We start from the raw sequence: 12,643 nt of genomic DNA, 5'->3' as shown, positions 1-12,643 counted from the left end.
GCAACGTATAACATGTATTAGAAGCAAGTCACTTCTAATTCCAAGACGAGCACATAATCAAGGGGAAGAGTAGACTCCACTCTTTGGTGGTAAGAGTGTCAAGAATTTACAGACATATTTCGAAACCATTGCACCCTTACACCTAACCTGGTAAGTATTGCATTCTGCAACACGGGCTAAAAACCTGATTTGCCTGGCATTAGTAGGTTCTGAGTCTGTCTTATGATTTACTAATGAAACACCTCTTGTCATTTCATTGGCAGTGTTTATTTGTGGTTCCCTTGCTCTGGGACTCAGGCATAAGTCACCTGGTGCTAGACTGGGAGAATGCCACTCTTCTGCGTGCAGAATCACGCTTCCATTTTGTAATCAAGGTTTTTCTTTGTGGACTATATTGTTAACTACTGTTGTGTAACAAACCATCCCAAGACTCACGAGTTTCAGAATGGCTGGAGTTCAGCCGATCCAGGTTGGAAGTGGCTAGAGATGCTTGTCTGGGGTAACTCAGCTCTGTCTCTCAACCTCCTGGAACTGGGGCCTAGCCACAGCATGTTTAATTCATGGTGGTGGCAGAGACATAAGAGGGTGAGTAGGAACAAGGGAAGCCTCTTAAGTCTTAGTCTCTGAATCAGCCAGCTATCCTTTCTATTCACATGCCATTGGTCAAAGCAAATCATGTGGTCAAGTCCAAAGTCAAGGACCAGGAAATGTCCTCCACCTGTGATGAAGCCAGGGCACGTGTGAGGACACAGGGATGGGCAATGAATAAGAGCTATAACGCCATCTAACCCGTGAATCAATCTTATGTACGCTGACGTTCTCTTGTCTTCAAGGCAGAGATTGCAAATGCCACCATACCCTCCTCATACCATCATGACAGTTATGGCGGATAGAGTCCAGCCTGCTCTGTGGATGATCTGGAACATGCTTCAGAAGTTTTCTCAAGACAGTGCTGCACGGTAAATTGATTGAACGTGGGAAATGAAATAAACCACATTTGGAGTAAATTCTATCCCAAGAGACTCCTGTGTCCATAGTTCAAAGTCCTGACACAAAACTCTCCAGGGTTGTGTAGATGCGTAAGGGTGCTAAGATGAGAACAACCAAGGCTGCTGATACAGAGGTGTGTGAGGATTGCAGTTTGAATTATACCCATCATTTTTGTTTGTTTGTTTGTTTCTTCTAGCATAAGGGAAGCTAAACTGATATAATCTTGCACACAAACCATGAACTAAGGAAACACTGTCCTGAGCTTTGTGATAAATCTATACTCAAAGAGGAGGTCTTTTCAAGTCACCTTTCCTTATGTGTGGGAGAGGTCAGATTTTGGGTAGGATGCGATGCCTGACATATCAGGTCCTGTAGCTCACACACACACACACATGCACATGCGTGCACACACACAGTGTAAACACGTGTGCACCCACGGGAAACATCTAGAATCAGGCTCTCAGAGGTGATTACTGTTACGAGAGTCAGACATTCCTATAAAAGAGGTGAGTGGTAAGGACTCTAGGACGCAGTGCCTTGTTCTTTTTCTCCAATTTTTATTGCCTTTCAGACGGTGTTATATTCTAAAAACTATAATATAATTGTTATCTTATTTTAAATAATGAGAAATGTGTTTCCTGACTATTTGTTGTTACTGTCGTTAAACGGAAGATGTCCCTCTGAGAGTCCCTCTCCTCCTCTCTGGTCACCAGCTGTCCCTGTCCTCCTTAGCCACAAGGCCAGCAGAAGTCAACAGGGCAGGATTCATGTGGGGGACCCAAGCCATGAAGGCGAGAGGCAGAGGTTACCAGAGTGGAGACCTGAAAGGTTAGGTGCCTGTGACCTGCGGAAGATGAGGGCAGGGATGTTTCAGAAGAAAGCAAAATACACTCAGTTCTGGAATCTGTATGGGATGCGAGCGACCCATATGGATTACTGTGTGGGCCAGGGACATATTTACCTTCCAGTCTTCCAGACAAGCTTGCTTAATTTTGTTTTCCACCTTAGAGGGGAGGGCCTAGTCCACCTGCCCCGGAGCATGATAGTCATCTCTCAGGAGAAAATTGTCACCTTCTAACGGAAGGCTAACATTTTAGGATTGAAACCTCCCTTGGAGAATTAACAATGTCCCCAGGGCTAAAGCACTCCCCTTTCCGGGACAGATTGGATGACCTATCTAGATGGTGAGGGAAGGGGAGATTGGCCTGGATCTTATCACAAAACACTCAATGAGGAAGTCTCTAAGACACATCAGCCAATCCAGCCCAAGTGCTAATTGGCTTGCAAATCCCCTAATTAGTTTGTCATCTACCTGGACAGCTTAGCAGCTGGCTGGAAGCCCAGACCCTGCCCAGCCAAATTCACAGCTCCCGGAATTTGGAAGTGTAGCAGTAGTGACAATTCCGCACATTGTGCACACGTGGGCATGCTCACCCGCACACATACACCTTCTTGCTAAGATGTAACAATGATAACAGGTTCTCACAATGCTGCCAACAATCTCATTAGGCTGTTTGGTGTGAGGAGGAAGTGAGAGCCCTTCTAACTTTGTGCTAACACTTTGCGCACAAACTATGGAGCTGCTCAGATCTGTTCCGTCATTAAGTAAAGGCTACAGCTATGGTGGAAAGGTGTCTAGGAGGCTCAGAGCCCCCAAATCTTTCTTCCTTCATAGATAGGAGACAGCTTGCCACAAGCTATTAGCCCGCTTGGGTTAAGCACTGCCTTCTCTCTCCTTCCCGAATATTCTCCATCTAGATGGGACACAGCTTAGAGTCCCAGGATTTTAAACTTGAGTGACATAATGGTCCTTTCTGAAGGAAAAAAGTTACATCTATGTCCAGCGTTGATATAATTTCCATTATGCTATAGCCTCAATGTATATGAACAAGCTCTGTATTTTTATCCTCATGGCTTAAGGTTATCCTCATTACCTGTTATCCTCATGGCTCATATACAACTATAAATCAAAACACATTCCCAACTTGAACAGAAACAAAACAATACCCACTACATTTCAATTAAAATATTAATCCAGTGTGGAATCTTGTATTGTGTTCCTGCAACTAAATTGCCATTTGAAATCTGAATAGGAGGCTGATGGCTGTGTTTCTACAGTAACTTTTCTGTCTGGCAAGCTGATCCTACAACTCACCGTGTGATGATTCGCTATCCAGCCCCGTGTTATTTGCCTGTCTGAGCTGTTACTAAAGCTTTGTTCATACAAATGGATTGGGGATGTTCAGTGACCTTCACTTCGAATGTACACCTCACTTTTGCAGTAAGACTTCCTCTCATTTCTTTCTTTTTCTCTTTTTTGGTAAATACACAATGGAAGCACAGGGTGATAAAGTTATCCAGCAGTACCCAGTTATAGAGTAGTCATCTATGACCCAGAATATATTTGCATTGCTGCTTTTTTCTATTATTATCAAAACAATAAAGACATCATTGTTCAAATAATTGACACTTACTCAGGGTGGAAAATTGCACACCTGCGTTCTCTCTTTCCCAAGAGGCCCCTTTACTCTGCGTGTAAACTGGCCCCTGGCAGGCTTCTGGATGCCCCTAAACATCAGGGTGAGTGCATCGCAGACTAACGTTACATTCCTGCTACTCTGCTGCAACTATGGTCTTGCACGATTTTTTTTTTTTTCAGATCAAAGCTTTGCAAAGCCTTGTGTTTTTCTAATATAGCCTAGGATAGGCTAAAGTAACCAAGAAAATGAGACACTCTGAGATTTTTGAAATGTCAAAATCTGCCAATATGTGCCTGTAGCATAAGGCAGCCAATATCAGGATTTTCTTCAATGTACAGAAAAGTCTAGAGACTTTTCTCTAGAAGCTGGGCATTTGCTCTGTGCAAGGGCCAGCACTAGGGTGAAACAAGTGACTCCCTCACCTCAGGTGTAAAGTTTAAGAAGGTGCCAAGAAATTCAGCAATCAAGATAAATAATAATTTAAAGTAGTTTTTAGAAACCAAAATTAATGCAAAAAACTCCATGCTGAACAAAATATCAGAACTTTAGGCAAAGGCCATTGCTCTGTTGAGCCATATTGAGTCTGAGGGAAAAGGGGAAGTATGTGTTCCTATACACATGTTTTTATCTATTTTATTAGTGGCTAATTTTTTTGGCAGAACATTAAAGTACTTGGGAAAATACTGAAAATTGAAACATAAGTGTATTAAAACTGACATTATTTTCGGTTTAAGCCTTTTATTTATACCAAAATATAATTTATGATCATTTGACTTCAGCTTAAGTTAATTAAAAATTGTTTAAGATTGTCAGTTGGTGAAGCGAAGTTGTCAACATGACGCTGTCTCTGTTGAAAATGAGATAAGCAGTGAAGTAAATTTTGAAAATATTGCTGATGTATTTGCTTCTATTAAATCCAGGGCACGCATGTGTCCTTCTGTCTCAAGTTCCAAGATGACTTGGTATGGCCGTCCCCTGGGCAAGGCAGAGGGTATATTTGAAGATTAATTGATGCCTGGAGCAGAATAAATATTTATTAAATATTAGTTGTTATCATTGTTATCATAATCCCTTCTCGTGTCCTCCAAAGCAGAACCAGGATTTCCGACTGACTGTGCCAAATACCGTTCGAGGAATTGAGAGGAAGATGAAGAAAGCAAGCTGGACAATAATCGAAGTTTTTTCAGAAGTCTCCAAGTGCCGCTCCCGACTCACGATGGTGGCTTCCACTTTGTGCAATCTCCCTGGCAACCTCGGAAATAATGTTCCTCTCTCCTCCCCTGGCCCCAGGTTCTTCTGCCCCACTTGACCGTGTGGGCAGAGGAAAATCAAAATCCTGTATGGAAGCGAGGAAGATGGAGATAACATGGGTTGCAGAAGCATTTGGTTTAGAGACTGGGCAGTTTCCAAAATTCTGTAACCCTGTGCTCATCCTTGTGAAAACAGAGATTAAAACTTACTTCTTAGCAGTGTTTTGAGAATTAAATGCCCCTATTTTGTAGGGTTTCTGAAGCAGTACCCAGTAAATACTATGCCAGGAATAAATGTTTATTAATGCAAGAAGCAGGAAGGAAGGAATATGTATTAATTTTCTATTGGTGCATAACAAGTTACCACAAGCTTTAATGGCTTAAAACAAGACTCATTTCATCCCACAGCTCTGGGAGTTTGGAAGTCCAGGTGGACCCTGCTGAGCATTTCACAATGTTGAAGTCAACATGTCAGCTGGGCTGGCTGTTATCTGGAGATGGGGATGAAACCACTTCCAAGTTATTTCAGGCTGGTCCTATGCAAGGTTCTTTCTTTTTCACTTAATCTTCATAACAATATTATATAAGTTGTGCTCCCATTTTATAGATGAAGAAACTCATCAGCCACTGAACAACTTTCCCAAGGTCTCAGTGTTAGTAAGTCTAATTGATGACTCCACATTTTTGTTTGAACATAAGAGAAAACGCACATTGAATGTGGACATCAGACGATAATTAAAGGCTTGATTTCTTTCATGAAAATGATGTGATCATTCGTAAGCTTATCAGAGACAACGATCCGCCATATTGCCCTGCTTCCATATTTCCCTTGTCTTCTCTCAACTCTTTGCTGATCTCAGGTCTTAGGGTTTTATGCACAGTGAACTATAACATACCCTGAGTCCTTCCAACCCTTTAGAAAAGACTATCTTGGGTAGACACCAGGCTATATGGATACTGGGTTGCTGTGACAAGCATAAGTTTCTAATGCTAATGGGAAGTTGCCCATTTGCATATAACTGTATTTTCCAATCCTCCAATTTGGAAGCTATCATTCTGGTGCCTAAGTATTTGAAATTTGGCGAAAACCAAAGGTTTGTGGAGGATGTTCTGATAAAATTCAAGGGCATGTTCACTGGGGCACCTACTCTTTTCTAGACTTTGTATAAGCTTCAGGAGATTTGTATGTTACCACCATAGGCATATCCTTGTCTTTTGTTGAGTTGGACATCTTGTGAGATTGTAGGACTATACTTTGGTCCATTTCCTATAAGGTGGGACCAAAAAGCACTCAATAATTCAAAAAGACATCCCCCACCAAAGGCTTTCCCCAGAAGATAAAAATGCTGCCTGGTGTAGTCATCGGTACTGTGGGCCCCTGTATTTTACCTTGGAACGCTTAATATAACCTGCACTCAAAATTAAATTTGCTATGATCCTTGGGGTCTTGTTAAGCTATTTACTTGTTTAACCTTTTGGTCTCTATTTTATTCTTGTTTCTCAGTGGAAATTCTTTTTGAGAAATTCTAACCTCTTTTGAAGAACCAAAAAGGAAATGGACTTTTTTTCGTCTATTAAGTCTGGATAGACAGGGAAGCAACGTGACCCTAGATTATTAACTTGAGAGTTCTGGCTGTCCTTGGGAGACGGCCAGTGGCCCAGGAGAGAAGCCAGATGGGATTAGAGACCTCAAACTGACAGATGTGGCAGTAGAGGATTCCAGGAAGAAAGATCAGAGGCTAGCCAGGAACAAGAGCCACTTGCCCAGATGCAAACCCCGAGGGGGTGAAGGTAGAGGCTTGGGCAGCGTTTTGGCTGAGTCATGGGAGAATCTGGTCAGCAGCTAGGGTCAAGTTTAGGACAATGAAACACTGTTCAAGGAACTTGAAAGAAGAGAGGGAGGGCGGGGAAGAAGGTGTTTGTGGGACCCTGGGGCGTTAGTTACATCATCTATATAATGACTTTATTAACCCATCTTGTGACTCCACCATGTATGACTAAATATGACAATATGTCTGTCAAAAGACAATAGGGACAGCAGATAGATCAACTCCATCGCATATGGATCAGGGAAAAACCAAAAAGCAGGAAGTTAAAAAGCAGAGAGAGTAAGCAGGAATGTCTATGAAGATTGCTCTCTCTTCCTCAATTGTGTCATCATTTCATCAAGTTTCATCTGGATAATTTACTCGCCCACAAGCAAAAGATGGTAGCTGGTGTGACTCAGTCCTCTACCCCTGAGAGATCCAACATTCTCCTGCTGGAGAGAGGAGAGGCTGGCAGGTATCATCCGGATACATTTACTCAGCTCATGAAAGGGGTCTTGGACCAGTTTGCTTATTCTGACAACTTTTGCAAAATGCCTTTATCCATGCTAATTTTCTAAAGACCCACTTAAATGACAATCCACTTAAAATTTACTGAACAGCATGTTCTATTATGTCTGCAGAATTTCTTCTTTAAAACAGTGTGCTTGCTGCAAATGTTTTAATGATAATACCAAGTAAGTAACTAACTAAAAGAACTCACACAGAATAATGCCTTCTTTGGACCAGACTGAACTAGGCAAAGAGGACACGAAGAGAAAAGACATGCCAGAATTCCAAATAAGAAATAAAAAGGAAAGATAGAATTAGAAAATCACCTCGTGACGACCACCACAGTAATAATTGTTTCAGGCAAGGGTCATTAATGGATGCTAAAATTAGTAGGTAAAAGTACTATGAGAAACAAGATGATTTACATACTTCCACAAGATACTAATTAATTACAAAAAGAATAATAGTAACTTTACAGTGGAAAAACCTGGCAGACACCACTTATATGAAGCAATTAAAGAAAACATCACAGGAAAAAAATGAGACAGATCAACATCATGTGCCTCACGATATGGTGCACTAAGAAGGACACTACGTCACTTCTGAGGTTTTCCTGCCAAAATTGCATAGCCTGAATCTAATTATGAGGAAACCTCAGACAAACCCAAATTAAGGGACATTCTAGTAAACAGCTAACCTGTACTATTCTAATGTGTCAAGATTATGAAAGACAAAGGAAAGCTAAGGAACTGTTCCAAGTTAAAGGAGAACAAAGGAACACGACAGATTAAAGGGAAATGACAGCTAAATGCAAGTGTGAGCTCAGATTAGATCCTGGACCAGTCCCTGCTTTTAGTGGAACAGCTAGTGAACCTTGAAGAAGGCCTGCAAATTAGATCATAGTATTGAATCAATGACGATTTCGTGATTTTGATAATTGAACTAGGTAAGAAAATGCCTTTGATCTTAGGAAATTCACAGAAGTATTTAGAGCTGAAGGGGTATCATGTATACAACCTTCATTCAAACATTTCAGTATAAAATATGTGTGTGTGTAGATAGATAGATATGTAGATAGGTAGATAGGTAGGTAGATAGATGGATAAATGATAGAATTATAAAAGCAAATATAGTAAATTTTTAACTTTTGCAGAGAATCTAGGTGAAGGTCATATAGAAATTGAACACTTTTTAAAACTTTTATGTAAGTCTGAAATTATTTAAAAATAAAAAGTGAAAATAATAAAAATAGAAAGTTTAAAAAAGAAGACACAGGGGCTGGCCCCGTGGCCGAGTGGTTAAGTTCGCACGCTCCGCTGCAGGCGGCCCAGTGTTTCGTTGGTTCGAATCCTGGGCGCAGACAAGGCACTGCTCATCAAACCACGCTGAGGCAGTGTCCCACATGCCACAACTAGAACGACCCACAACGAAGAATACACAACTATGTACCGGGGGGCTTTGGGGATAAAAAGGAAAAGAATAAAATCTTTAAAAAAGAAGACACAATCTCTGCCGTCAAGGACCTCACAGTCTCATGGGGACAGATGGGCAGGTGACCATAAATAGATAAACACAGTTCTGCAAAGTACAGAGTGTTATAAGGGCACAGGGGATGGGTTATAGTTTCTAGAAGTAAAAGAAAATAGATATTTTCTAAAAAGACATTAAGTTTGAGTTAGGCAAAGCCATTGCCCTTCTAGCCTTTAAGGAAAATATTCAGGCTCATCATTCTGAAAAGTCAAATCAGTTCCTCGGTGTTGATAAAAAAGAAAGGCTTTGGCTCCTAGATCACTCTATCCAACAGTCCATCCATTCATCCATCCAGTAACATCCTTGCCTCCTCCAGACTGTGAACACCAATTAAACCATTTTATTTGATACCCAAGTTACAGTAACACTGAGCATATCTGTCTTTGATAACAAAGATCCAAGCATTTTTAAGAATTCCCCTCTGGGGCCAACCCAGTAGTGCAGCGGTTAAGTTTGCATGTTCTGCTTCTCTGAAGCCCCGGGTTTGCTGGTTCGGATCCTGGGTGCAGACATGGCACCACTTGGCAAAAGCCATGCTGTCGTAGGCATCCCATATATAAAGTAGAGGAACATGGGCGTGGATGTTAGCTCAGGGCCAGTCTTCCTTGGCAAAAAGAGGAGGATTAGCAGCAGTTAGCTCAGGGCTAATCTTCCTCAAAAAAAAAAAAAAAAAAAGAATCCCCCTCTGTTAATAGTTTTGAAGTACTCCACAGGGTCAGATTTCCATGGGCGAGTCCTCAGCCTCGGTTATCTCTGTTCTAACAAATCCAGAAACGTGCCCACTGTTCTCTAGGAAGAGAGAAGCAGGTACTTGCTAGGTATTGAAGCATGTGCCTATGTAAAGGAAAGTGTTTCCAAGCACTTCTGCTGAGTGGACCGAGGTAAGGGAATATCGGTACCCGTGATTACCAGGGTAAGTGGTGGATGCTCAGAAGCCAAAGGAGGAAAGACATTTTCAGAACTGACGAAGAAGACTTCCCAAGATGATAGTACCTGGACAGGAACAGGAAGCCCCTGGCAAGCTTGAGCCACTGAGTGCAAGAGAATTTATGATGTATCTTCTTATCTTCAATCCAATAATACTGTTTTACCTTTTCCAGAATCATTGACTTTGACTGAGTTAGTAAACTAATTAATTTCTGAATTCATGACCTAGATTACCTGGCAAATAAGATTTGGAATCAAAACCGAATCAGGTGCCTCCTGATTCTCACTGACCTGGTTTTAGACAGTTCCAGGATGAGATTCTCGTCTTCATCACTGAGAACTTCCACAAACATTCATATATGACCATGGGCTGGTGATCATGACATGGCATGAATGTTTTACTTAAAATGAAATTCCTAAGAAAATATTCTTGTTTACTCATTCAAGATCCATTTGTTCACTCAATACAAGTTCATTGAATGTCTATTATGAACCAGGGGCCACGTTCTTCTGCAAATAGTGGTCAATTACAGAGTTGCTGACATATCATCATAGTCGAGGAAAGGCTGGACCAAGAGTCAGGAGGTCCGGTTTGGGCTTGAGTTATGCTACTATTTAACCACATGCTCTTGGATAAATGGTGTCCCATCTCTCAACCTTGGTTATGTCATCCATAAAGTGAGGATGCTTTAACAATCTTTTCAGTACCTTACAGCACTGTGGTGTCAATGGCAGGAATTGATTGTCCCCCCGAAGCCCTCCAAATTATGACCTCACACTGAAGAACTCATTCAAGGGAAAACATACTAAATTGGGAAAAGGATGGACACTGTTGTGAGAATATTCAGTGCAGGTCAATGTGTGCTTTAACCAAAGGTGGGGAAAGATTCTCACAGAGGAGATTATAAGAAAGATAAGCTTTGGGAGAAGAGAGAACCTAATCGAGTCAGAAAGAAGGGAAGATCTTCTCAAATGAGAGAGTGACTGTCTCTTCAGATACCTGGGCAGGACAGATAAAGACAGAAGCGAGGACTGGAAACACAGACTAGAGTTTGCTTGCAATGGATGCAATTAGCTTGTACAATTTTTATAAGGAAAACTTTACCCTTTGCTTATAAGATAAAGGGAATTTTTGTTGACTTGGGAAAAAGTCTGAGGGTTGACTTGTAAGGTATTTTCCCAGGTCTGAGATGCTGTGATGTAACTCACCAAGCAACCATGTTGTTAATATCAGATTCACCGTTCCAGAGGGAGAAGCGTTCTCCTTAAAGACACTTAGGATGTTTAGACACTTGATCAATCTCCTTTTCCAAATGTGACAAGATTTTGAGTTATTGCTTCATGAGGAACTGGAAAACACCCTGAGACGCTGTTTATCTCTTAACTGCTTTGCTGTAAGCTGCTGTTTTAAATTCTAAACAGCTTAATAAAACTTTCCAACAATTTCAGCATTTTCTAAATTTGAGAGGCCATCTTTATGGCTTTTGGAAGAAAGTCCAGGCGTACTGTCACTAAGCAATTTCAGACAAAAACCTAATTTTAACAGATGAAATAATAACAAGTGGAGTGATGTAGTTTAAAAATCCCCTAACAACTCAGTGTGCATGTGACTGACACCCCATTACCTCACCCAGCTGATTCAGAAAGATGAATGTGTGTTACACAGGAAGGTTCATCTAAATGTCTACCTCAGCAACTTGGCCTTTGGTCAATAGAGAAACTTACTAAATCAGCTAATGCACTGATCCCAAGACTGTGGATGTTTAGGGACCCATAGAGTTTTGAGTGCAGGAGAGTGGAAGGAATGAAAAAGGGCCTGGAAGTCAAAGGGACCCTTTCATGCCTTAAAACTAGATGTTTGCCAAACAGACCGTGAGTCAAGCAAAGGGTTTCCCAACACCTATGGCAAAATCACTTCATCCTCATCGCCACCCAAGGTCGACTTGGTTATGATTTACATTTTTCAAAAGAAACTGAGGTTCAGAAGGGTGCAGTGACTTATCTTAAAGCTTGCAGCTTCAGAGCTGAGTTGGAACTCAGGTCAGACTCCAAGGTCCTTTGAGAGACTCATGCTGCTGCCCCCTGGAGAGTGGCTGCTCTTTGCCTGGGCTCAAGCAGAGACCTCGCCTCCATCAAGCGGGACTCCTGCTTCTCAACTCTCCTCTAGTCATCCCAGCTCTTTTCCTTGGCTTTTGGCAGTTGTCCCATCTCCTTCCACTTCGGGCTCCAGTTTCTGCACCTATTCACTCTTTCTTGGCCCTGCGATATGTCATGTGCAGAAAGCAGAAATGCAACTAAGCTTTAAATGGCTGATCTTGGCAACAGACCCATCACAGAATCAACCCAGAAGCTGTTCCTGTGCAAAGTAACAGCCGAAGCAGACAGCCCAGCAAGGATTGCCCAGTGTGCTCACTGAGGGAATTTTGCCTTTCGGTAACTTTCTCCTTCTCATTTCAAATGGCATTATTGGCACAGAAGAAAATGGGGGCATAAAGGTTTGCGTTGTGATTAGGAGTTGGCAGGGCTCAAATTCCTTGAGTTAAATATTCAGATGTCCCAGACCACCCCTCCTGTTTCACAGCTGATGGCTGTCCTCCTCTGGATTAAAGGCCGTATCAAGCACCTGGCAATAATGTGGACCATTTTAGGGAGCTGGGTCTCACCCCCTTTCTCTCTCATAGGAGACAGTGCAGGTGCCTCGTGAAAATTCTACTGAATCATCAGTCATAGTTTCTGCTGTCCTCAGTGTATGAGACAGAAACCCCCAAATCTAGGATATGGTCCTGTACACCTCCTTCTCCTTTCTCATCTGCCTCCATCACAGCCCGTCTGTTATATGTAAAGCCCTGTGGATTTTACCTCCCTTTCTCGACTTTCCCTACTCTTCTCCATTTCCATTGCCATTATCCTATTCCCAATCATCGTCTCTCTATCATGGTTGACATGGTTGTCTTCCAGATTGTCTCTTTGCCTTCACTCTGATCCATTCACCACCCAGTGAGCTAGCTTCTCAAAATGCACACATCTCACTCTGCCCTTCTGATTCCGACATTTTAGTTATTCCACACTGATCTCAAGATGAAACCATAAGCTGGGTAACATGGTCTGCCTGGATCCATACTGTGCAGCCCCTGCCTCCCCTTCCAAC

Source organism: Equus caballus, chromosome 22, assembly GCF_041296265.1.
Source record: "Equus caballus isolate H_3958 breed thoroughbred chromosome 22, TB-T2T, whole genome shotgun sequence".
NCBI classification, from domain to species: Eukaryota; Metazoa; Chordata; class Mammalia; order Perissodactyla; family Equidae; genus Equus; species Equus caballus.
The sequence above is the reverse complement of the archived record's forward strand: the minus strand, read 5'-3'. Positions refer to the sequence as shown.